Genomic DNA, 11,024 nt, shown 5'->3' with positions numbered 1-11,024 from the left:
CTGCACACATGCGGTGCACATTTTTGTGAGTCTGGATGGGATGCTGTTTGGAGGGTCAGTGTTGACTCAATGAGCCAAATGGCCTGCTCCCACACTGTAGGGATTCTATAATTAGGAGAGCTGTCAAACCAACAACTTCTAATTGGTGAAGTAAAAGACCAGGAGCCAATCTTTAAGCAGTTTTCCATTTATTCACTCCAATTGCTCTTTCAATTGAATTCCTTGAATTTAATGTGTTCCGTTGTAGTTTAATTATGATCCATGAAAAGCAACATCCAGTCACATCTGAGGGAAGAACCAACTCAACTGACTGAACAAGTGTAACAACTCTTCTGGATGCACTTTAGATGTGAAATCCTCTCCCTCTCTCTCTCTGTTGACCCAACGGGATTACCAGGGCTAGAATTATCACTCTCAAAATATAATTGCTGATCTACTGTTTGCTTCTGCTGCTTAACATAAGGATTTAAAAGCTTCTAGCCTGATCTCGCAGAAAGCACAAAAACAGACTGTTCACTTGCGCCTGCACAGAGATAAAACTTCATTTGGAATAGATCACAAAATAACAACAAGTGCCAATCCCACACTCTGTGTTACACATGGAGGGAGGGGAGGGGAAGTAAAGTGTTTTACTCTCAGATGTTAGCGGGCAGGACAAAGTTTCAGCTAGTGGGAAGTTAAAATTAAATCCTGTGCTGTTTTCTGTTATAAAAACTCAAACCACATGGATTTGGTGGGATTAAAAAATGAAGGAAAGGGAGCTTGCAAAGTTTCCAAGCCCCCACAACACGCACACACAATTCCCTCTGCTTAGCTGGAGACAGTGCTGCCCCCCTCTGTTTCGGAGTAAACTCTGGAAAGGTGGTGGTTTTGTGAGTGAGGAGGATGGTCTCCGGCCACAGTTTGATACCAATCAGTTGGTAAATGGGGCAGAGAGATGGAATTTAAACTCCAGGCATTCTGGGAAATGTAATAATGGAGGAAAGTAATCAATAAATAGTAGGTCCCTACAGAGTGCTGAGGAACAAAGGAACCTTGCTGTCCAAGTCCAGAGATCCCGGAAGGTATCAGTACAGATAAAACTAGGGAGTGAGGAAGGCATAGATTTGTATTTTTTTCATACAGAGGGTGGTGTGTGTGTGGAATGGGCTACCAGAGGAAGTGATGGAAGCTGGTACCATGAGAACATTTAAAAGGCATCTGGTTGGATATATGTATTGGAAGGGTTGAGAGAGATATGGGTCAAATACTGGCAAATAGGTCACGAGATTAATTTAGGGTATCCAGTCAGCATGGGTGAGCTGGACTGCAGAGTCTGTTTCTGTGCTGTATGACTCTACCCGCCTAATTCAATGCAAGTTTCAGCAACATGTCTGCAGCTTTATGCTTTTAGACATTAACAATGTTTCTGAATATATCATTTCAGCTGTTCTCAATTTTAAAATCAGCCATTTCTTGTGCACCCCTGTCTTCCAGATTGATTCATCACCATCCATTCTCTCTCTTTCCCGAGAAGGGCTTGATACAGCAATCAAAGAGGGCTCGAGGTACGAGAAAGGATGGGGGGGGGGGAATGGACAGGGGCGCAGAGGCTGGGGGAGAAGAGAGGCAGAGAGAATGGATAGGGGAGCAAAGGGTAGGGGGAGAGAGAGAGGGAAAATGGACAGGGGACAGAGAGTGGAGTGGAGGAGAAAGACTTGGGGACAGAGAATGGGGGGCAGAAAATGAGGGGGAGAGAGAGAATGGCTGGGCAGAGAGATCTGGTGAGTGCAGACTGTGAGGAGAGAGAGAATGCATGGGGACAGTGGGTTGGGAAAGTGACAGCACAAATCCCACCTTATCCAGGAATAGTGTCAGTGTTCCATGAACTGGAACCCACTCCATCAACAGCAAACTTGGGGGCAATTGTTTCTCAATAGACACATGGCTAAGACGGTAGATTCATATAATCCCTATGGGCCATTCGGCCCATAAAATTCAGACTGACCTACCAACCACCCACTTTCCCCACCCTAGGTTGCATATCCCAGGACCCTTCAGCATGGCCAATCCACCCTTAACTTCAGATGGTTAGACTCTCGGCGGAAACTGGAGCAGCCAGAGTTCACCCACGCAGACACAAAGGTGAGAACATGCCAAAGTTCACACAGAGAGCCTCACAAGAGTGAAATTGAACCCAAGTCCGTGGTACTGTGAGGCAGTGGTGCTAACCACAGAGCCACCATGCCACCCAGACATTTGAAGCTCTGATTTGTCATGAGCCTTCAGCAGAGGTTCTCTCCTCCTGACATTGTTAGACCACGCCTGCTGCAACTTCCCTTTTCCATTTCTCCAGCCCTGAGCACACCGGTTCCCAAATCCCGGCGCCAGGCAGACACTGATGCAATCTGGTATTCTGCTACCAACTGCAGAGAATGGTGACAATCCCTGCCACTATTCTCTCCCTGACCACCACTGCCCCCTCCCCAACATTGTTCTTACTCCCACCACGTAGCCAGTTAGCTCCTCGCTCGTGCAGACCTCTCTCAGATCCCCTTTATCTGTCTGACCTGTGCTGACACCTCCTGACCCTGTCCACTGACCCAGTCAGAAGGCTTTGTCTGTAGAGAAATGACCATCTCCCAGAATAGAGTGTCCAGTTAACTTTCCCCTTTTCCCCCCAACGTGTCTGCAGCCCGGCTTCCAGCTGCATCTTTCTGAGCCGAAGGTCCTCCAGCCTGTGTTTGCCCAGGATCACAGCATCCAGAGCATCTCAACTTCTGCAAATTGAAATACAAGCCCAACACTTGGAAGAGAAGGGGAGAAACAGAACAGATTTGAACATAAAATCATTGTAGTGCAATCACTTCCCTTAAGCATGAATAGCGGCTACTAGTCACTGTGAGCTTGTGGCGCAACGGTAGCGCGTCTGACTCCAGATCAGAAGGTTGCGTGTTCAAATCACGTCAGGCTCACTGCAATCAACTTCTTACATTTCAAATCAAGAAAGGAGTATGTTCTTTCCGTTTCTCGGTCGTGTCAAATCTTCTTTGCGGAAACTTTCGATCACCCGTGAATCTTTGCTGTCAGTTTGATTTGTGAACACTGTGTCAGGGAGGTGGTGTGCCCATTGTTTGGGTAAATGCTCAGCTCCCCGCAATGTGAGAAGTCAAACACAGACTGTTCATCGCGGGATTTAAACACAGCCGGTTGGTTCAGTAGGTGACCGCGGGGTGTGAAAAACATGATACCGATATTTTTACAACATAATCTAGAGATTGCCATCCAGGTTTTAGTCGCATCAAACTGCCACGCAATGCTGTTATGGCCTCAGTAAACTATAATAACGTGAAGATCGCTGGGATGATTTTCTGCATCCGACTGCAATATAAACACAGATCATTGTTTCCAGTTTTGGTGGAACAAAAGACATCGTATTGGTGGATAATTACAGTTAGTGCAAACACAGCTAGCCATCGATAAATATTAATCCTGTTCACTTCAATGGCCAAATTTCAATTCAGGAACCAAGTGCACTCGGCTGCTTGTAACATAGACAACATGACAAAATGGCTCATAGGAGGAGAAATGGGACATTGAGGAGGAGTGAAATGTTTACTTTTGGTCACCTCCACAATTGTTAGAAAAACAGGTTGAAAGGATTCTTAAAAGGTGTCTGAAGGAGTGGTGAGGGATAACACTTCAGACAGCACAAAGTGGAAGACCACTTTCTAGTGGAAGAAAAAGACATTCCTTATTTCTGAAAGAACTGGGAAACAGAAGAGGGAACGAAATCTGACTTGGGAGCTATTTCCTATTTGTTGAGGATGTTGCTTCATCACAGTCTTGGTTTAGAGCATAAGCTCTTCATCAGGAATAAAGGGTGGCCCAAGGGGGCTGAGAGATAAATGGGAAGGAAGTGGGGCTGGAGGGAAGGCAGCTGGGAGTGCAATAGGTAGATGGAGGTAGGGATTGATGGTGATAGGTCAGAGATGAGGGTGGAGTAAATAGGTGAGAAGCAAGGTGGACAAGTATGACAGGTCAAGAGGTTGGTGTCGAATTGGAAGGTTGGATCTGGGACAAGGTGGGGGAGAGGAAATAAGGAAACTGATGAAAACTGCATTGATACCATGTGGTTGGAGGGTCCTAAAGCCGAAGCTGAGGTGTTTTCCTACAAGTGTTGGGTAGCAAGAATTTGGCAGTGGAGGAGGCCCAGGACTTGCATGTCCTTGGTGGAATGGGAGGGGGAGTTAAAGTGTTCCGCCACAGGGTGGTGTGTCGTTTAGATTTAGAGTCCCAGAGTTGTTCCCTGAAATGTTCCGCTAGTTGGCATCCAGATTTCCCAATGTGGTTGAGACCATATTGCGAGCAATGGACATAATCCTATAAATAGATTGCATAAATCTTAGCCTGCCAGAGTTATGTTCTTTAATTAAATTAAAGATTTTTAAAATTCAATTGGATGACTGCATGAAACGGTTTGTTGGTCAGATTTGAATCATCACACCCAAATGAGACGATGTCATGAATATCAGTGAACTGCTCTTTTTTGTTAAAAACCACAAGTTCTTGATTTATTTTCACAACTTACTGGTATTCACACCAGCACATTCAGTGTCAAACTCTGACATCAGAAATTAAATGACAGCATTAATTTTGACTTAGAATATTCGAACAAGCAAATTAATAGCACACAGTGAATCGCAAGTCTGATTAATATGAAATTAAATTTGACCAAAAAAATATAAAATCAAGATGGGAGAGAAGAAATGGGGAAAGGGCAGAAGGCAAGAAATGCAGCATCATAGAAAGTGCTCCTCTGAGAGCATTTTACCAACTACCACTGCTAAATATAAACACTCTGATATGATCCTCCGTTTTTAATGTAAACCTTAGTCCCATACAGTAGCTACCATTTAAATGAGTTAAAAATACAAGCCTTGAGCAAATCCAGCTTCCAGCCTTACGCACCCCCAGCTCCGGGGGGTTGTTGAACTCCTGGGCTCCAGCGGCCACGCCTCCACTGAAGAAGCTTTGGGAAGCAGGTGCAAAGGCAACATACAGAGCAGAGAACCTTTGCATATGAAAGCAGCTTACAGAGACATTGGGCAATAGCATCACATGATTTGTACCCATCGACCTCTGGGTTATCTACCCAGCACACTCATGCAGCACTACTCTGCTTCTGTGCTCCCAGCAGCTGGATTGTGGATCAGTTTAAAGTAGGTCCTATATCTCTGATTACATCGGTACACAAGGCAGTGAAGAAAGGTTTCAGCACACTGGCCTTCATCAGTTAGGGAACTGAGTATAGATGTTGGCAAGTTATGTTGTAGATATACAGGACGTTGATGATGCTGCACCTGGAACATTGTGATCAGTTTTGTCCCCTTGGTGTTCTGACTTCTGACTTCTTCAACTCTGGGTTTGTGTTGAACTTGATGGGATACTTTGTCCAACTCAGCATGTTTAAACAGTATCTCTCAGAGGGATTCATCTGAAACTTTTCAGGAGGTGAGCTCAACAAGATTGAACTGTTCAAAATTTATGGACTCTATTTTCAAGTTACATCAGGACCAGTAGTCAGAGACACGTACAGCATGGAAACAGACCCTTCGGTCCAACTTGTCCATGCTGACCTGATATCCTATATTAATCTACTCCTGTTTGACAGCACCTGACCTATATACTCTGGCAGCTCATTTCATATATGTACCACCCTCTGCATGAAGAAGTTGTCCCTTTAATATATTTCGCCTCTGACCCTAAACTTATGCCCTCTAGTTCTGGACTCCCCCACCCCAATGAAAAGACATTGTCTATTACACTGTACATGCCCCTCATGATTTTATAACCGCTATTAGGTCCCTTCTCTGCCTCCGATGCTCCAGTGAAAACAGCCCCACGCTATTCAGCCTCTCCCTGTAGCTCAAACCCTCCAATCCCCCAGCAACATTCCCGTAAATCATTTCTCATGGAGAAGTCAACGTTTCAGTCCTGAAGAAGGGTTAATACCCAAAACGCTGACTACTCCACATCCTGGTGCCGCCTGGCTTACTGTATTCTCCCAACCTCCTACTTGCCTACTTCGGGTTGCAATATGTAGTGGTTCAGTGTTTACCACGGCAGCCTCACAGCGCCAGGGACCCAGGTTTGATTCCAGCCTTGGGTGGCTGTCTGTGAGGAATTTGCACTTTCTCCCAATGTCTGCGTGAGTTTTGTCTGAGTGGTCCTGTTTTCTTCCATCATCCAAAGATGTTCAGGTCATGTGGATTGGCCATGCTTAATTGCCCATAGCGGTAGGTACATTAGTCAGAGGGAAATGGGTCTGGATGGGTTACTCTTCGGGAGGTCGGTGTGGACTTGTTGGCACGAATGGCCTGTATTTGCACTGTATCTGATCTCATCCAATACTTTTGTTACTAACGAATGGCAGAGTAGAATGGACTAACTTCCGCTCCGATGGTCTTGCGGTCTTAGGTTTCTCTGGATAATTTCATTGGCAATGTGCAGTCCCGGGCTCAATGAGCAGCAGTGTCCACTGAAGGCAAAGCTCATAGAATCAGAGAACTCCCACAATGTGGAAACAGGTCCTTCAGCCGAACACATCTGCACTGATCTTCCGAAGACTAACCCACTCAGATCTATTTTCTACCCTCCATAAATTGCACAAAGAGCCCCAAGGGTGGAATTATTCCTGGGTTCCTGGTGCCATGAGGCAGCAGTGCTAACTCTGAGCCACCATGGGGTTGTGATTGTGGGGTGTAGGGGAGGCAATTGCAGTCCAGCAGAAAACAAAAACAGCCCACCAACTCTCCCACTGCACCCACTGTCAGAACTGGCAGGAGGTTCAGTCCTGGGAGGTGACCGAAGGCAGCATCAATGGTAGGATCTGATTGCTGGGAGCGCTGGTGCCCCCGCTGGTGCTTCCGCAAGTTGTAGGAAAACATGAACCTCTTCCCACACTCGGGCCAGCTGGAGGGCATCTCCCCGGTGTGGGCACATTGGTGATTCAGTAGGGCGGAGGAATTGCTGAAGGCCTTCCCGCACTTAGCGCAGCAGAATGGCCTCCCCCCCTTCGCCACTGTCCCCCACCCCCCAACACCCCCGTGTGGTCCAGCTGGTGATTCAGCAGTGTGGAGGAGCAGGTAAAGACTTTCCCACATTCGGGGCAGGAGAACGGATTCTCCCCGGTGTGGATGGACTGGTGCCTCAGCAGGGCAGAGGAATTGCTGTAGGCCTTCCTGCACACAGGACAACTGAACGACCTCTCCACCGTGTGGACCCATCAATGGGCCAGTAGGTCGGAGGAAAGAGCAATGCCCCTCCTGCACTCGGGGCTAAAGAACGGCCTCTCAGTGTGGACCCACTGTTGTCTCAGCAGGTGGGAAGACCTGCTGAAGGCCATCTCGCACTTGGGGCCGGAGAACAGCCTTCCCTCGTGTGGACCAATTGGTGTGTCAGCAGGGCAGAGGAATCACTGAAGGCCTTCCCACACTCAGGGCAGTAGAAGGGCCGCTTCCCCTCTGTGGACCCATTGGTGCTTCAGAACCGAATTTTTGAGTGTCAGCTTGGAAGCTTCAATGAGAAATCGGCAGAATGGGTTTATTGGGGACGCGTTCTCCATAAATACACTATATACGTATTCCTCTTGTGCTCTTCGTAGTTTCTCTGTGCTGCAGTGTGTCGTGGCTCGTTGAAATAATGTCCTGATGCAGCTTCGTTTGTGGGTGTTGGGATGATTGCTTTTGTAGTTAAGTATTTGGTTTGTGTGTGTTGTTTTTCTGTAGATGCTAGCTTGAAGTTCTCCATTGACTGTTCGCTCTACAGTGACATCTAAGAATGGCAGTTTATTGTTGTTCTCCTCTTTTTCAAACCGGGAGCCCCCCTCAGGCCATAGTCTCACTACTAGGAGCACTAATATACAGACTAGACAAAGGCCGCCACTGAGGACTAAAACACCAAGTCGAAGATTCATGCCACTCCATTTACTCCATCCAAGAATTCCTGAACACCAAAGACACGAAGATAGAAGAGGATGGAATAATATTGTCCTTTGACATAACAGCCCTGATCACATCCATTAACATCAACGTGACCAAAGAAAACTGAAGACACTACTCGAAGAACTAAAGACAAAAACACAGAACCAACTTCAGCAGCAAAGATAACACTGTCAACTCGTGGAACTGTGCCTTACCACCCACTTCATATTCAGTAACAAGCCCTACAAACAAATCAACGAAATGCCCATGAAACACTTCTGTCATCAAAAAATGAAACAAATTAGAGGAAACCTACAACACCATCAACAATGTCCTTACTGGCATAAAGTTCACAAAAGAGGAGAACAACAACAAAGTGCCATTTCTAGATGTCACAGGAAAGCGAACAATCAATGATAAATTCAAAACAGCCTCTACAGGAAAACACCACACGCGAACCAATTACTTAGCTACAGAAGTAATCATCCCTACACATACAAACAAATCGGAATGAGGGCACTATTTCAACGAACCACTACACGTTGCAACACCCAGTGACTACGAAGACCAATAAGTAACAGTACAGCGCATTCAAGGAGAATGGGTCGCCAAAAACACACTGAAAATTGCTTCCCTGACCGGGAATCGAACCCAGGCCGCAGCGGTGAAAGCGCCGAATCCTAACCACTAGACCACCAGGGAGACATGCCCGAAGTCTGACAACTCTACTGAAAATTGCTTCCCTGCCCGGAAATCGAACCCGGGTCACAGAAGTTCGAAGGCTTCCACCAAAGTCCTTTCGTGTATCCAGTGCTCCCGATGCGGTCTCCTCTACATTGGGGAGACTGGAGCCTCCTCGCAGAATTAAGTCACAGCGCGTGAGGGAACATCTCCAGGACACCCGCAAAAATCAACCCCATTGTCCTGTGGCCCAACATTTCAACACCCCTTCCCACTCTGCCAGGGACATGCAGGACCTGGGCATCCTCCATCGCCGCTCCCTCCCCACCCGATGCCTGGAGGAAGAACGCCCCAACTTCTGCCTTGGATACATTCAACCCCAGGACATCAATGTGGACTGCACCAGTTTCCTCATTTCCCCTCCCCCCACCTTACCTCAGTTACAACCTTCCAGCTGAGCGCTGTCCTCAGGACCAGTCCGACCTGCCAATCTCCCTTCCCACCTTTCCGCTTCACCCTCCTCTCTGACCTGTCACCTCTGTCACCACCCCCATTCACCGATTGTACTCTTTGCTACCTTAGGCCCAGCACCCTCCAATTTATCTCACCACGCCTGGAAGAGTCCTGCCTCTATTCCTGATGAAAGGCTTTTGCCCGAAACGTCGATTTTCCTGCTCCTCGGAAGCTGTCTGACCTGCTGTGCTTTTCCAGCATCACTCTGATCTAAACTCTGGTTTCCAGCCTCTGCAGTCCTCACTTTTGCCTACCCAATAAACCCAATGTGCCGATTTCACATCCACAAAATGACACAAGCAGACACAGTGTCTGCAGAAACCCGAGCCACATTACTTTACATTAAAGACATCTGGGAAATAATATCCAGACAACTCAAACCCCTCAGCATCATGGTAGCCCACAAGCCGACCAACTCACTTAAACAGCGGCTAATGAACCTGAAATACCCGATACAAACAACCAGCAAATGAATGTTATTTACAAAATACCATACAAGGAAATATATACATGAACTCTGCCGCACAGGTCTCTGTGACAAGAAATGCTGGGATGAGATAAGGAAGATTTTTTTCAGGCAAAACGAATCGGCACTGACTGGACAGCCATTTAAAATCAACGCTGTCTGCCCAGGATGGAAGACCCGAAGGGATGAACAGTTTTCTCATTTCCTGAAGATTTACAAAGGTGAGACTGGGTTTTGGTGTTTGTTCCCTTTCCACTCCCAAGAGCCGCAGTCTTTGGGGCGGTGTGTTGGGGAAAGTGAAATGTGCCCGTGAGCAGCGTGTGGGTCTCTTTCAGCTTCCCCTCCTCTGACAGCGCTGTGACGGGACTCTGATGTTCTCAGGGACACTTACTGACGCGAGACAGTGAAAGGAATCTCGTTCCTGCAGATTAGGATTTCACACCGTATGCCGGCTTCGGGACAATGAGAAAGATTAATTGGGATGTGTGAAGAAGCTGTGAGCTGCATTTCAAACAGGTAGGTGGAGTCAGATGCGTCATCCATTGCGCCCCTGGCACTGTGCGTACCTGACGCCGCCATGCTGCAGAGTTCTGACGTTAACACGGACATGCGCAGCATTGGGAACATTCACAAGGTGAACAGCCAAAGATAATCACCATCACTGCTTCCCTTCCATAGTCCCAACTGAAGGAGGTGGCTCGGGAAATCGTGGATGCGCTGGTGATTATTTTCCAGAGTTCAATAGAATCGGGGTTGGTTCCTGAGGATTGGAGGGCGGCTAATGTTGTGCCACTTTTTAAGAAGGGTGGGCGGGAGAAAGCAGGAAATTATCGACCAGTTAGTCTGACCTCAGTGGTGGGAAAGATGCTGGAGTCTATTATAAAGGATGAAATTACGGCACATCTGGATAATAGTAACAGGATAGGACAGAGTCAGCATGGATTTATGAAGGGGAAATCATGCTTGACTAATCTTCTTGAATTTTTTGAGGATGTAACTCGGAAGATGGACGAGGGAGATCCAGTGGATGTACTGTACCTGGACTTTCAGAAAGCTTTTGATAAAGTCCCACACAAGAGGTTAGTGAGTAAAATTAGGGCGCACGGGATTGGGGGCAAAGTACTAGATTGGATAGAGAATTGGTTGGCTAATAGGAAACAAAGGGTAGTGATTAACGGCTCCATTTCAAAATGGCAGGCAGTGACCAGTGGGGTACCGCAGGGATCCGTGCTGGGACCGCAGCTTTTTACAATATATGTAAATGATATAGAAGATGGTATCAGCAATAACATTAGCAAATTTGCTGATGACACAAAGCTAGGTGGTAGGGTGAAATGTGATGAGGATGTTAGGGGATTACAGGGTGACCTGGACAAGTTAGGTGAGTGGGCAGATGCATG

The 11,024-nt window shown here is 47.0% G+C and overlaps 2 non-coding genes across 2 annotated transcripts; one reads left to right on the top strand and one right to left on the bottom strand.

Moving 5' to 3' along the window:
- The first annotated feature begins 2,882 nt into the window (after nucleotides 1-2,882).
- trnaw-cca (transfer RNA tryptophan (anticodon CCA)) lies at nucleotides 2,883-2,954 on the top strand. Its single transcript has one exon. It is a non-coding gene; the product is annotated as a tRNA-Trp (tRNA).
- Nucleotides 2,955-8,594: 5,640 nt separating this feature from the next.
- On the bottom strand, nucleotides 8,595-8,666 carry trnae-uuc (transfer RNA glutamic acid (anticodon UUC)). Its single transcript has one exon. It is a non-coding gene; the product is annotated as a tRNA-Glu (tRNA).
- Between the last annotated feature and the right edge of the window lie 2,358 nt (nucleotides 8,667-11,024).

This window comes from Chiloscyllium punctatum, chromosome 36 (assembly GCF_047496795.1).
Source record: "Chiloscyllium punctatum isolate Juve2018m chromosome 36, sChiPun1.3, whole genome shotgun sequence".
NCBI lineage: Eukaryota > Metazoa > Chordata > Chondrichthyes > Orectolobiformes > Hemiscylliidae > Chiloscyllium > Chiloscyllium punctatum.
The sequence above is the reverse complement of the archived record's forward strand: the minus strand, read 5'-3'. Positions and strand labels throughout refer to the sequence as shown.